This window comes from Equus asinus, chromosome 1, assembly GCF_041296235.1.
Source record: "Equus asinus isolate D_3611 breed Donkey chromosome 1, EquAss-T2T_v2, whole genome shotgun sequence".
Taxonomy (NCBI): Eukaryota; Metazoa; Chordata; class Mammalia; order Perissodactyla; family Equidae; genus Equus; species Equus asinus.
The window spans coordinates 99,347,323-99,363,862 of record NC_091790.1 but is presented as its reverse complement, the minus strand read 5'-3'; positions in this window follow the sequence as shown (position 1 = coordinate 99,363,862).

Sequence of the window (16,540 nt, the reverse complement as noted above, 5' to 3'; positions counted from 1 at the left end):
CGAGAGCTCTAGAAAATGAAGAGTGAGTCACACAATGAGAGCATTCCCAGGGCATCCGCAGCCGTTCCTCACACAGGCAAACATGGAATCCTTTAGTAACTAGCCTGAATGGGAGTGTGGTTCACAGCCCAAGAGTGGCGACCACACAGTGCGGTTCTTCCCCGGTCCCCAGCATTTGGAAACCTGGAGTAAGTTGACTTGACCTCTGTGCTCACTCTCTCCAACTCTGAGTTAGATGTAATGACAACACCAACCTCCCATGATTCTCATGAAGGCCGAGTGAGTGAAGTCGTGTACAGCACACAGAACATGCCCATTGCTTGTGAATCATTGTTCTGAGCAAGGGCTGGTTTTGGTCAGGAGGAGGTGTCAGCTCCCCAAAACTCAAGATGAGATGCCACATCTTATCCTCCTGACACAGTAAATGAGACACAGCTTTCTGACACAGAAAATGAGACTCCACAACGATCACACGAAGGAAGGCTTGACTTTTAGAGGTTGGACGGGGCAACGGCTGGCAGTCCTCCACATGAAAGGGGAGCATTGAAATGCTCTGTTTTGCCTTTTGCTCCTGGCTCTGAGAAGCTCAAGGTAATATTGACAATATGCATCCAAGTAAAATCTTCAGTTAAAAAAAAAACCCATTTAGAAAATGTGTTTTTAATATTCTGTCAGTGTGATTTAGTGTGACAACGAATCGTGTGCTCCTCCAAATCCAAGACCAAAGGGAAAGATTTAGAAGCAAATCATCTTTTTTAGCTTTCTGAAGATCATAACCATTTAAAAGCTTTAAGAAAAATAAATATTAAGAGAAGGACTACTGGCTCATTTCATTGTTAGAAGATTATGTTATTTTTCAATGATCATGACATTAAACTATTCGTTATTCAAACAGATTGAACCAATTATGACTATTATTCTGTAAACGATCATTTAAGATTCAATTATAACCAGGAGACTATAGAATTTCCCCAGTTAATAAAATCATTGATGGAATCAGATATTAGTTTTCTCTCTCTGAACAAAAGAAAGTGAGAGTAGCATTTTAGTGAATTCTAGAAGCTGGACACTCAGGTAAGTAGAGGTCATACTTTGACCTTGTCCAAAATCACACAGTGTGGAAAGATACACCTTGAGCAATGCTTTCCTGAGGCCGTGACTCTCCCACGGCATCCCACTGTCACTTCTTCAAAGCCTTGATCATCTTTTCCAACAGAGGGCCTTTACCAGTCCTGGAAAACATGGTTTCTGATGGTAAACATGATGGGTGATGGCTGTCTGTGTAACGTTGTCAACACAGGAATTGGGAGAGTTTCCTTTCCCATTCTCATTCCTTTTTGGTTTTTTTTTTTTGCCTTGCTTATATTTCTTGTACTGTTTTACACTTACAACTTTATTTATAAAATGTCATTTAAATCTTAATAAATACTCTCCTAAAGTGTTGAATTTTAAAACTCAGGTCAACAATTATTCCAGGCATCTGTTGAAAAAGGAAGAAATCATGACTAAAGTTTACACTACCTTCAAGAAGCATCCAAGATACTGGAGGATAAGATCAGAGAAATTCACAAATCTCTTTGAACTTCATGATGGCCAGAGGAGGTCCGTAAGGGAAGTGCAGAGCTGGGGGCTCACAGGAGCGGGAGACACCTGGACTGGGCAGTTGATGGACAGGCAGAAGGGGCCTCAGTGAAGAGGTGGCTGCATGGTGACTCAGGAGTTAGGGGTTAGGGTGGGTGTGTGCTATTTGGACCAGGACGGGCGGCTGCAGCGCCTGAAGCAATAGCATGAGCAAAGGAAGGAGAGAGGAGCTTGCTGGGCAACAGGGGGTTGGCAGTGTGAGTGGAGCAAGAAGGTATGAAGGGAGAGACACAGCGGGAAGTGAGTGTGGAAAGGCAGAGGGAGAGTGTGAAGGGTGTTAGGCGCTTCTCCCTAACTAGGTGAGCAATGGGGAGACATGAGAGTTTCCAGAGCAGGAACAGCGAGGTCAGAGCTCGGATAACGCTCCCCTGGAGAACAAATGTGCAGTGCAAATGGGAGAATACAGGAAACTATTACAGGTGTCAGTGCCAGGGGGCGAGGAATGGGGAGACATGCCGGGTTTTCATCACAAATGGAGTACAACCACACACCTTGAGCACTGCAGGATCAGAAATGTCTGACCCTGTCAACATGAATTCAACTGTGAGCAGGCTGGGCAGTAAGGAGGCGTTGTGATAACTGGCAGAGTCTGATATTCCCCATATGTGCAGCATCTCCCCTAAATTAGAATGTGGGCCTGAGACACAGCCACGACCTAAAGAAGCTTTTGCATCTGTACAGAAATCTGAACACGTGTACTCACTACTGCCCTGACCGAAGTGATTTAGAAGGAGAGTTCCAGGACACAATTTTATAGAACACTGTTATTTCCAAAGTCTAGAGAAAATAAATCTTAAGCTTTATTATGGAAAATCACTTAGATGAATTATGACACCCATTTCAGGAGATAAATAGCATAGTGAAAATAAATTATTACCGAGTCCAAATCAATTGAACAAAAGAGAGAAGCCACAGAGAATAGTATGAGGTTGGTTTATGATAAACAGCAGGGAAATTAATTATTGGATTACTGTTGGAACAATTGGCTAGATGCTTAGGTCAAAAATCTGGTCTCCTGTTCCTCTCATTATACCGATATATTTGATACTGTTCAAAGACGTGAATGGGTAAGAAAAAGATTGAAAAATACTGCAAGAAAATGTGGGATAAGACATCTTACAAAGGAAGAAATATAACTCAGTAATAAATGCAGAATGCAACCAGATAAAGCAAAAACATGAAGACGTACCAGATTGGCAAGATTAAAAAGACCAGCCTTATTTTTGAACTCATGCAGAGAGGAGCAAACAGCAGTGGTGAGGAGGTCAATGATGGAAATTTATTGAGCATTTAGCACTTGCAAAAGTTAGTCTTCTGTGTCAACACAGGTAGGCTATAGGACCCAGGCATTGAATCAAACAGCAATCCAGGCGTCGCTGTGAAGGTATTTTGTAGATATGATTAACATTTGCAATCAGTGGAGTTCAGGTAAAGCAGATGACCTCCGTAACGTGGGTGGGCCTCATCCAACTGAAGGTCTTAAGATGAAAACTGAGGTTTCCTAGAACAGAAGGAATTCTGCCCCAGCTTGCCACATAAAATCCTGCCTGAGTTGCCAGCCTGCTTGGCCCGCCCTACCAATTTCAGATTTGCCAGATTACAGATTATTACAATCTCCTGAGAAAATTCTTAAAATCTCTCTCTAAATATATCTATTCTGCTTCTCTGGAGAGTCCTGACTGATACAACACTATATATCAGAATTGGACATGTATAGTTGTAATCTGTGAATGCATCTCAAGGACCTAATTTTACAAATTGGAAAAGACACATATACAAGAGTAGTAATTTGTGTTCCTTATATAGTGAAACATTCGGCGACATCCCAAATGTTGGTTAATATTTATGTAGTAGAAGATCACATAGTTATTAAAATAATGTCTCATCTGTTTTAAACAATGTTCTTCACAGTTATTAACATGTTTTTCTCTTCCGCTTCTTCTAGTTTCCCCCCATGTCCAAACAATGAAGAAAAATCAATGTGTCCAAGTCTGACCTCTCCCTTGGGCTGTCTTCTAGACGTTTCCACCTCAGAGTTCACAGAAGAGTTATCTCATCTTCTACTTCTTCTCTTCCTCACATAGTCCAATTGATCCAGTCACCCAAGAGCAAAATCTAGGAACCAGTCTTAATATTTTCTACCAATGCAGCACCACACACACACACACACGCACTCACTCACACCTTCAATCTGTGCAAGGTGGTGTTGATTGTACCTTCAATATATCCTTCACATGCCTTCTTTCTTTTCTCTCTTTATCCACCCTAATCTGGATCAGGCCCCATAATTTCTCAAGTGTATAATTTTAATACCCTAGTTTCTGATTTCCTGGCTTACTGTCCATGTTCTTCACATTGCAGATAAAGTTCTCTCTTTGTAAAGTGACATTCTGATTGTCACTCTCTTCAAATTTTTTTCAAAATTATTTTTTAAGCTTTAAGAGTCTTTCACTGCTTAGACTTTAATAGCCAAATTCCACCGCAAGCCTGGCTCCTGCCAACCTCCGCAGGCTCATCTGCCTCTCACTGTTGCGCTCCCCACCCACTGTGCTGCACTCCTGGAGTCCTCCCAGTTGTGTCATGGTTGCTGCCATCCCCTTCTCTCTGCATGCGGCACCCCGTGCCAGCAATGCTGCTGCTCGATCAGATGCCTTGTCAGTTTCTGCTTAGTCTTTAAGTCTCTGCTGGAACAGACACTGCTGTGGGTCTTCCTAGACATCACGAATGGAGTCATTGCCACCTGCTTCAGCTGTCCTTGTTAACTTGTCTAAACCCTGTCACAGCCCCTTTACATTGTAATGTCCGTCTGCTCCAAATGGACCACATTCCTCATAAGTTCGGACCATGACTTATTGATCCCAGGACCTAGCCCCACACGTGGCAGGAACAGGTGACTTAGTTTGGATCCCACCTACAAGTAGACCCTGAAACAAGGTCTTATGTGCATGAGGCTATCCCTCAAGAAGCACAAGAGTGGGAACAGGGAAAGTAAGATGCAGGATGATGGAAAGGTATTAAAGGGAGGCTAATAAGCAAGTCACTCCTGTAGGCAACAGGGACAGTCTGAGAAGCCTTATGGAACATTCCTCAAGGAAGCGGGAGTATTTATCCATTACCTCCCGCAATTCGTTGTTTAAGGGCTGGCCTCGTCCTTCTGGACTGCCCTGTTTGGAGGCTGAGCAGACTCCTGCAGCATGAGACAGCCCCGGCCTGTGAAGAAGAGCTGAACAGGGTCTGAGATGGGAGCATCAAGGCACGTCTGCCGCAGTGGCCAGCAGACACAGAGGACAGGCCAGCATCTGAGCAGCAAAGGCAACACAAAGTTCAGTTGAATGAATGAACAAAAAAAAAGATTAAAATGGATTGTAGATAATGAGAAGAATCTTGACTGGGGGATGGGGTTTGGGGTGATTTTTCAATTCGTAATTTTATTTAATATTATTTATGCTTTTCTAATTTATAGTGAAAAAGCATGTTCTATGATAAATATCATTCACTGAATTTTGGAAATATAGAATTGAAGCGCTTTTGGAGATCATACGGTCTATCTAGTTACAGAAGTTGAATTTATTGTTTTCTCACAAACTGCTTTCCAACATGCTTGGGAACACAAATGATGAGTAAGAGCTGGTCTTGCACATTGTGCTTGGAAAGCTCAGCGGTTTAGGAGTTGTTCTCATAATATACTAAATCTTATTTTGTCATGTCTCGTAAATTTATCCTTTGAAGTCATTCAAAATGAAAGCAGTCTTCAATTCTGCGTGGCCTCCTTAGACCCTGGGAAAGAGTGAATGCACCTCCCCTTAACCCCGTCTAACGTCCACCACAACTTTAACATCCAGAAACTACTCATTTGGGGGCCCAATTCTTCAAATACATTCCATTTCGTCACTGTCCCTTGTGAGAATAGGGCTCAGGGCTGCCCACAGTTCTCCCACAGAACTGAAGGAGTGTAGCATGTGAGGCATGGCAAAGTAGTGAGGAATTTTGCCAAAGATGCCAACCAAGCTGCTAGAATTCGTCAGCTGTCACCGTCCTCCTGGTACACTGGGCTCATTCCATTCTTGGGTCCAACTCGAACAGCAAATCTTTGGTTTCTAATACATAATTGAGCTGCATTTCTACTGGGTTTTCCTTGTGAAACACACCCATTACCTTGCCTCCCAAGAATTCACAGGAATCTACTCTTCCGCCCAGGTGCCATGCCTGGAATTGGGGATACGGACATTCAGCACATGGGCTGGGCCTGGGAGGGGCTCACACTCTGGCAACCAGATCAGGGCTGTCCACAAACGTGCCCAAGAGAAGGGCTCAGCTGCACACACGGACGTAGTGCATGCAGGGCCAGCAAAGTCACAAGCAGTTACAGGAGGCCTTCATGATGTCAGCTGACATGACTGAGCGCTGTCCCTACAGGCTGTGGAGTTGCACACTAGCCAAGAAACATGCAGAATGTGTGCCTTGTTTCCAGAGCCAACCTGTGCTTAGCCGTGGTCTGTAGAAAGAATTTGTTTATTTCTGCATAGTCAGTGATTCTGCTATTTAATACACGTGAATGAATAATAGTAATAAAACTAATCATTAATGAGAACAGTATATAAAAGAAAGATGTAAAAGAATTTGCATCAATATTATTGACTCCTGTGGGGACCTGGAAATGGCCACCCTAAGATATGTCTCTTTGGCATGATGATTATTTGAGGCTAGTTACTTTGCAGACAGGAAAAAAACTGAAAAGCAGAATTTACTTACCCTTTGTAAGAGACGTTTACATTGTAAAGGAACTCTCCATCTGTAAAGATATCTCTAGAAACTCTTAATCAATGGGGAAGGCAAGGACTTAAATCTGCATTTTATTGTGCTTGTCTAGGAACCTCCTGTAACTGACTTCTCTCCCCCTCCCAACATTGGCATTTCCTTCAGGATTAAGCATCTTTCCTTAGGCTAGGAACTGATTGCTGCGCTCACCTGTGACCACCCAGCTCAAGACAATAGACTTGCCTCCTGCTATGCCCACTGAGATAGCAGACCCACTACCTGCTGTGTCCATCAAGCGCTGTGCCAACAGGGCAATCTTGTGACCACTGTGGGAGGGACATTTCAGTCATACGTGAAATATCCTGTTTGGGGGTATATAACCACTCTGTGCACCCCACTTCTTTGGTGCCCTTTCTTCCTTTGGTAAGAAAGGCCCCAGGTCTTGGTTCCTCATAAAGCTTTGTTTAATTTTCTCTTGCTATTCTGTCTCATGTGAATTTAATTTGTTCTCCTGCCAGACGAACCCACATTTGGATAGAGGAAATGTCTTCCTCCCCTACACTCCAAAGGTGAAACTACAGGAATATTTGATTTTCTTAGTTCTATAATATTTAGATTTTCTTTCCCGAGCGTACGTTATCTTGAATCAAGAAAAATCTAGTAAAAAGTAGAAAAATAGAAAACTCAAAGATGTTTGTGGTGGATTGTTTACCAGAGAGGAAAATAATGTCACCTGAAGGGAAGGTAGAGAAACACAAATAAAATCTTTATTATTAAATCTCACACACTGGGCATTTTTGTTGTAACCACTGCATTAATTGGTGCTCTCCTAGGAGCTTTAAGAATGCTGTCGATGTGTGCCCAGGTCACCAAAAACTCCTGGACTGATGATACCAACAATAATGTCACTAATAATGGAGTTACTACAGGACAGGATGCTTGCTCGATCTTCACAGAGCCAGGAATTGGGGCCAAATATTACTCGATGCTTTATGAGGATGCAAAAAAATTACCCTAGAACGAGCGTAACAAGATGTTAAAATGGAACTTTTGGCTGGAACATGTAGATATCAAATTCCAAAGTTATTGGTTAGACGAAATTGACAAAATAATGTGGCCAAGAAGTGGTTAGATGACTCTTCATGAAGAAGCTAGTGAGGTAAAAAATGCATGTGTTCTTGTGCTACACATCCGCTGAAAAGAGTTAAACAAAATGAGTGTTTTATGAACAAATATCGATCCACATGGGAGCTGAAGAGAGGATTGCCTCTGAGGCCACGGGAATCAGTGCTCACTGTGTTCACAGTGCTGTCGACGAAAACTATCCATAACCAATCTATAAATGAAAATTTGGATGAGTTTATTCTGAGCTGAAATCTGAGGACCATGGCCCGGGGCCTTTCTTCCCGAAGGAAGAAAGGGCACCAAAGAAGTGAGGTATGCAGAGTGGTTATATAGCCCCAAACAGGATGTTTCACATAGGATTGAAATGTCCCTCCCACAATAGTCACAAGATTGCCCTGTCAGCACAGCACTTGATGGACACAGCAGGTAGTGGGTCTGCTCTCTCGGAGGGCGTAGCAGGAGGCAAGTCTATTGTCTTGAGCTGGGTGGTCACAGGTGAGTGCAGCAATCAGTTCCTAGCCTAAGGAAAGATGCTTAATCCTTAAAGAAATGCCAACGTTGGGAGGGGGAGGGAAGTTGCACCTTTATCTCAAGGGCCTTTGCTCTTGCCATAGGGAATCTCTAAAGCAGATATACAATGCATGCTCAATGGCCAAGGTCAGGCCCTTTTGGAAAAACAAGGTCAGGCGGAATTAGGTTTATACCAAATGGCTTCCTCATATTCTCCAATATACCCTATAGCTTGCCATTTTTATTTGTCAGTGCAGTCCTGGCCCCTCAAGGCTCTCTGTTGTCTGTGGTTTGCTCTGTCAGCTCAAATGGTGTTTTAACCAAGTCTTTTATTTTCTGAATATCTGATATTTGACATCTGGGTCTTGCTGACCCTGGGAGGGATGGCCCCTCCTAGTGTTACTGAACCAAAGTGGGTTCCCTCCTGGTGAGTTAAATCAGACTCTACACCAAAAGTAGTTGTCTCACAAAGTAAAGTATATTTGCAGCAAATAGGAGACCATGATGAATCATTTCCAAAGTCATGAAGTCCCAAACAAAGGGGCACAGGGACATTTATTTTGGGTGAGGTATGAATATTTGAAGGAAAGAGGTGGGTATTCACTTGTGCTGGTTCAGTTGGAAAACAGGCTTCCGCATACACTGCAGGTTAAGGTAATAAGGCCTGAGCTCCTCTCTCCCCCTGGAGAGATCTTAATATTTAAAATAAGGCAAAGGTCGTGGTGAGGCTTCATCTGCTTCAGGGTGGTTGGTGATTGCATCTCCTTAACATAACAAAGGAAGGAGAACAATTTGGAAAAACAGTTAAAATATCCAAACTCACCTTTGAGATCCTCAGGGCAACCAGTTGGTGACCCCAGGACTAGCCAATTGTTAGAAACAGTAAAAGATTCTCCTTGGTGAGTGCTTTCCAGGTGCAAACCACTCAATGCAGAGGCCCCCATCCCCACCCCCTCCTCTGTGGGGAACTCACATTCAGGGTCACCCTCCCCTGGCTCCATCACCTAAGGCTGAGTACCAGACAACCAGGGGCAGCCCCTGTGCCCCAGAGCCCAGTGAAATTATTCGAACTAGCCAATCCTCAGCCTGCTCACCCTGCCTCACTTGTTCATTCCCATGAAATCCACGATAGAAGCTCCTGCTCACATTTTCCCCTCTCCCTCTGCCTCCTGACCAACCCTGGTCAAAGCTCCCTGTTTGGCCTCCATAGAGTCCCCTCCTCTTGGGAACTGTGAGTGACAGACTATCCTCCCAATGGCAACCATCTCCTGATCTGTTGGTCTTGCCATACCTCAAATTTTTTAGTAATACACTACATTTTAAAGCAATGGGAAATGGACCATGTGCCATTTGAGTCCACTAAGATGAACTAGTCTTAAAACCAACATATCTAGGTCTCTAAAACAACCTACCTATTAGGGGAGGGGTAAAGTAAGGCACCCACAAAATAAAGCAGCCATCAAATATCCATATGGAGTAAGAAATTTTTAAAGTCCATATGGTTATCTTGGAAAGGCTTGAAATCGAAGACAAGTACATTATCTTTCTAAGGAGTGACCACATATCTTCTTAGTACTCTCATCTCTATTCATTTCTTCTTGTTTATGATTTCAAAAACCTGTAATTATCTGTCTTGAAAATTCAGTTTCCCATTTTGAGATGCTTTCGTTTTTTGTGACTTTTCAACCACTTTTAACTCTCACATCATGTATTCTTCTGGAATCCTATCACAAGACCCAACCATCCCTTCGTGTCTGAATTGAATTTTCAGTTGTTGATTACTCTGTATCTTCACCTAACTCGGGCTCCAATTGCCCACTTGAACGCTCATTTCATCATTCCCAGGTCAATAGCCAACCCCATTATCAGAGAAGACAAAATTCAGATCAGAGCTCTTGCAGGCTGGCATCATTCAACCTTGCTCCATCACCTCTCCAAGAACACCTCTGGCCTTCACCACATTTGTCATCCCTTTAAAAGGCTGTTGTACCCTATGAAGTCCTCTGGGACACCATCCTCCCTCTGCAGTTTCCCTGTGTAGATCCACCCCTATTTGGAAACTCTAGAACCTTCCCCTTCTCTGCCCCTCTTTCACTAGGAACACCCACCAAAGGAAGAAGACAGAAGAGCAGGAAAAGAGACTTTAAGAAGATGAATATGAAGCCTTCGAAACTGACTAGCCCTGAAAGATGTCACCATATGATCATCTACGAGATTCCCCATCTCCTTGGATTTATAAAACTCTTCAGAAAATGTACAAGAGTTAATGATGGGTTAGGATGGCAATACAACGTGGCATGGATGTGCCCTAGGTAATTGATGCGGGGTCGGTGAGCCGAGGAGTCGAAAGAAGGATTTCTTAGACTCTCAAGATCTGGCAGTAGTGCTCTTTTATTTAGAGAATAGTGTGGAATAGCATGGGGACAGGACCCATGGGCAGTCAGAGCTTCTGCTGCCGCCGCTTCTGCTGCCCCCGCTGGCATAGGGACAGAGCCCATGGGCAGGCAGAGCCGCTGCTGCTGCCCCCGCTGGCATGGGGACAGGACCCATGGGCAGGCAGAGCTGGTGTGTGGGGACAGGACCCACGGGCAGTCAGAGCTCCTGCTGCTGCCCCTAGTTGAGGGTTAGGGCTAATTTTATAAGGCATAGGTATATGATTCATCTCTTTACAAGACAAAGGAAAGAACATGAAAAAAAATTAAAGTGGTATCAGTGCAGGTGGGGTCTGGTCATTGGGTGATCCCATGACTTTTAGACAAGAAGCAAATAGGATTAAGTAAAGGTTAGAAAGGTTAGACGCCACCACCCTAAACCAGTTACATGAGATTGCCAGACAGCAACCAACTTAAGTTCTTGCCTTCCCCATTAAGAGCTTCTAGAGATAAGACCATCCCCCCTTCTTCCTGGCACAGAGAGGGAGGCATCTTCACAGATAGAGGTTTCCCTTAGAAATGTAAATGTTTCCCAACAAAGGGGCAAACAAATTCCACTCCTTGGAGCCTGAATCTCATCGTAGTTTTAAAACTAACCAGCCTAAAAATCCTCATCAGTAATGGCCTCTGGTTCAGTCATTCGTGTATTGATGAATGTTCGCTGTTAAAGTTTCAGAATACAAAGAATCACAGGAAAAAATGCCTCTTTTGGTGACCTTACAAGGAAGAGTGCAGAATTTTATGATATTGAAGTCTAGAACTAACCAAAAGTTTGTTTTAGGTTTGGAATAAGATTACTAACTGTCCAGATATAGGGAAAAATCTCTGAACTGAATTAATCGTGTATTTTTTATGTTACATTTTTACTTGATGCACTGTAATTATACTCATGTGAGAAGCAGAGAAATTATACATATACTTTTTACTCTTACAAAGGACATGCTCATTTTTTTTTGGAAAAAATTATTGTGGCAAAATATGCATGATACAAAATTTACTATTTTAACCATTTTTAATGGTACAGTTCAATGGCGTTAAGTACATTTACATTGTTTTGCAACCATCACCACCATCCATCTCCAGAACTTGTACATCTTCCTAAACTGATACTCTGTCCCCAGTAAACAACAACTTCTCATTTCCCTCTTCCCTCAGTCCCTGGCAACACCATTCTGCTTTTGATCTCCACGTATATGACTACTTTAGGCACCTCACATAGGTGGAATCATATAATATGTGTCTTTTTGTGACTGGCTTATTTCACTTAGCATAACTTCTCCATGGCTCATCCAAGTTGTTGCATGTGTCAGAATTTCCTTCCTTTTCAAGGCTGAATAATATTCCATTGTATGTTTATACCACCTTTTGTTTACCCATTCATCCATGAATGGACCTTTGCGTTGTTTCTGCCTTTTGCTTATTGTGAACAGTGCTGCAAGGAACATCCGTGCTCAAGTGTTTCTCTGAGTTCCTGCTCTCAGTTTCTTTGGGAATATGCCTAGGAGCATAGTTACTAAACCATATGTTAATTCTCTTTTTAATTTTTGAGGAACCACCAAACTGTTTTCCATAGCAGCTGCACCATTTTACCTTCCCACTTGTTCTCAGGGGTTTAAATTTCTCCACATCCTTGTCAATAATTCTTTTCTTTTTTTTCTTTTAAATTTTTATCATAGCTGTCCTAATGGATGTGAAGTGGTATCTCATTGTGATTAGACTTGCATTTTTCTGATGATTGGTGATGTTGAGCATCTTTTCATGGGCTTTTTGGTCATCGGATTTTCTTTGGAGAAATGTCTATTCAAATTCTTTGCCCATTATTTCTTTTCTTTTCTTTTCTTTTAGGAAAATTGGCCCTGAGCTAACATCTGTGCCAGTCTTCCTCTGCTTTATGTGGGACACTGCCACAGCGTAACTTGATGAGCGGGTCTATGTCCAAGCCTGGGATCCGAACCTGCGAACTCTGGGCCACTGAAGTGGAGCGCACGAACTTAATCACCACTCCACTGGGCCAGCCCCTGTCCATTTTTGAATAGGGCTATTAGATTTTTTTTGGTATTGAGTTGTAAGAGTTCATTATATATTTTGTGTGTTAATCCCTTATCAGATATGTAACTTGAAATATTTTCTCCCATTCTATGGGTTGCCTTTTTACTCTGATGATATAGTCCTTTGATGCATAAAAGTTTTTAATTTTGGTGAAGTCCAACTTATCTATTCTTTCCTTTGTTGCCTATGCTTTTGTTGTCATATCCAAGAAATCATTGCCAAATCCAGCGTCATGAAGATTTTCTCTTATATTTTCTTCTAAGAGTCTTACAGTTTTAACTCTTAAGTTTAGGTTTTTTATCCACTTTGAGTTAATTTTTGTATATGGGATAAGATAAGGATCCTATGGTATAAAATAAGAATTCATTCCTTATGTCATGCCCATCTTCTGAGTTAGGATCACAGTGTGTTAATTTTGATGTTATTATTATCCCTATTTTATAATTGGGTGCAGAGATTTGAAGAGGTAAATGTCTTATCCTTGGTCCCTCAACTAACAGTGATGATTCAGACACAGTTCTTTTGATTCCCTCTCAAGCTCGGAAATAGCCCACACACATGCAGAGGAGTTGTGGGGACCAGCGCACAGGCCAAAGGTAACTTCTTTGGAACTGCGGTCCTTGTATTGTAAACTAAGTTTATATCACGGGATTCTGTCTGTGATGAGTGTATGGCCTGTTGCTCATTGTAGGTGTTTATGTTTACACTTTAATGTTTGTAACCAAACAGGGTCATTAAAAGACAATCAAAAAAAGATGTTGTCAAAAACCTCTGATACTCACTCTTCCTTGACTGCTGGAGTACAGATAAACTAGAATCAAATGGTTAGCGGAAAGTTACGTACTGCCAGAAAGATCCCCAAGGTTAGCATATCGCCTTAACTGAGTATACCTGTTTCACCATTCATAATGGCTGACATGCGCGGAGCTCTTTCTTGTTGGCAGAGACCACGGACGTTCTCTGTGTCGCTCCCTCATTCGATACTCAATTATTGGTTTGTTTAGTGAGAACTGGCAGTGGTGCTCTGGGCACCAAGAGGAGGAAGAGAGCATTTCTGAGCTTGAGAACTCGCAATCCAGATTGGGAGTTACGTGCACTCTGGATGGCTGCATAGATGGGCACAGGGTGTGGGGAAGGACTGAGGGGGCTCACTGAACCCACGTTTCAGGGAGAAGAGTCAGAGAATACTTTGTGTAGAGGGCATCCGCCCAGCTGCTGAAGGAGATGAATAAGGAGAGCATTTCTTGCAGCCCTTCCTGTGGGTCAGGGGCTTTTATGGATCATGTAAACACTCATATAACCTTAAAATAACCTTCTGGAGTGGGTTCTCTTATTATTCCAATGAAGACACTGACTCAGGCAAGATGACACAACCAGCAAGATCTGCAGGCCATAAGGCAGAGAAAAGCATCTAGGGAGAGTGAGCAGTTGGTGCCGAGGCCCGGGGGCCAGAGAGAGCAGACCCTACGTGAGGAACAGCAAGGTGTATGGGTTGACTCTGCAGGTCATGATGGAGTGACGTACTGGTGGAAAGCATCTGGATCTGCTGCTGTAGGCAGGGGTACTTGTGTCCTGGTGAGGGCTCTGTGGACGTCTGTGAGAACATGAGACTCCTGAACAGAGTTTGCATAATGCTGGATATATAGCCCTGTATGCATTTCCTTGGTTGGACTATCCATATATTTTATCAGAGTCCCAGTGGATTAACAGGTTCATAGAACCAGCAAGTGGTGGAGAATCACTAAAAAATCTTAACAGGGGGAACAGCCTTAGAAATATTTTTCTGGTGGCCAAGTTGAAGCAGAGCGGGTTCAGGCAGGATGGCCCCTTGCCTTCGTGTGCTAACAAGCTGATGACCTGTGTCCAGCACCCTCCTTACACATTGACTTTGCTAAACACAAAGTTCCACCTGGGAGGACTTTTGAGTTGTTATTCATCATATGCCCTCTGCATGTGACCCAGGGCCTGGCAAAGTGGTAAACGTTTGATTACTATCTGTTGAATGAAATGGATAAATATGGGGGTGATACCTGGATGCTTAAATGAAGGTAATGATTAAGTCCAGAAAACAAGAAAACAAGTGAGGGACTGAAAATATTTAAATAAAGGTAAACAAACGCAAAAAGGCCTGTGGAAGTTTGAACCCACGGTCCCTAGGAAGCAGAAGTGTTTATTTCCTAGTCACTGTTTTTCTCAAATCAAACACGTAATGACCATTGGAGAATTCCAAGTGTGTCAGACGAAGTACAAACAATTTGTAATGAATTAGTAGAGAGGAAAGAACATGGAATTTGATGGTAAAAATCCTGGAGTCGTCATGTTTGTGAATGGACAACCCATCATTGCTCAGGGACTCAAGTCTCCTTAAAGGAAAACAGAGGAACAATCTCAGTCTACCTATTGAATAAAATGAGACAATGGATGCAAACTGGAGTTATTAACTGGAAAGCTTCTACAAATGTGAGGATAAAACTATTATTTTAAAGGAAATAGTGAATGATGCACGTTAATATCCAAATACGCTTAATAATGCCAACACTTCTGAAATGACCTCACCATGTGGCACTCAAAACAAGAATCTTTTCTCTAACTAGTAGACTAAGAAGCAAGGAGAAGGTTGCCTTGAGCTTAGCCAAAAGAAACAGCAGTGATGGACTAATAAGGATAATAAAGTGCACACCCGAAAGAATCGTCCGTTGGGCCATCCAGAAAGAACATTTTGTTTTTCCTCAATTAGTTCTTGTCAAGAAAAAAATCATGCAGACATACGCCTTCTTGAATGCTTTCAAGTTCATTCTGCTGCTGGGCATTGTTTGCAGAGAAAAAATAAACTTTTCAGATGTTGCATATGAATTAAATCAAAGATCACGTTCTATGCTATTATTGCAATTTCTGCTGAGGATCATTGCAGACTACTTACACGGTCAGGGTGAACTTTCAAACAGAGGAGTGTGATGGGCTTCATTCCTGCCCTGAAGGATTGGGGACCAGATAGGACATCACTTGGAAGAAAGTCATAGTATTCTTTCTTTAATATAAAGGAAATTTAGGACTGATACAGTAGGCGTCCAATAAATACCTAAGTAAACTCTTTGTGATCATTCACTTAAATCTTTAGTCCTAACAGGGAGAAATGTACTGAGTGGAGGTAAAACCATTCATTTCTGCCTGTCTGAGCCCCCACCACATGTAGCTCATTCATTTATTCAATAAAAGGTTATTAAACATCCATTTGAGCTGAGTGTGCGTCAAGAACAGGGCCTCCAAATGTCTAAGATGTTGTCACTGTCCGTGAGGATCTTGCAGGCAGATTAGCAGAAACTCAGCTGCGGACACACATATTACACCAACTCAGTGCAAAGTGGGACCCGCCTAGTACACAGACAGGCTGCAGAGGGGGAAGCAGCCTGATTTTTCTCGGAGTCTGTGGAAGGTCTGTCAGAAGAGAGATGCCTGAGCTGGGTTTGACAGATGATGTTTTAATTGTACCTAGGATTTGTTTGGATCGGGTATGGTAAGACACATGGACACGGACATGACTCTCATGAAGGAAGAAGCTTTCACTCACAGTTCTCTAGGAACAGGAGGCAGAGCCCACCATGCAGGGCCACACGGGGAGGCATCAGGGTTGGTCAGGAGACAGCGGGAGAAAGGGGAAAACATGCACATCAGCTTTTACTGTGTTTTCTGTGGGAAGGAATGGGTGAGGCAGGATAAGCAGGCTGAGGATTGGCCAGTTTGAATAATCTCGGTCAGCTCTGGGGCATAGGGACTGCCCCTGCTGTCTGGTCCCTGGCCCTGGGTTAAATGGGGCAGGGGAGAGTGGCCCAGAGTGTGAGAGCCTGGTGAGGGAGGTGTGGGGCTGGTGTGGGCTCTGACTTGGTTAGTTTGCATATGAAAGGTGTCCCCATGTGGGTTGTTTATAGTCCCTAGGAATTGACTAGCCCTGGAGACAAGGGTCAGCAAGGCTGCGGATGTCAAAGCCTCAAAATACGAAAAATGAAAGACATGGTTATTGCAGATGT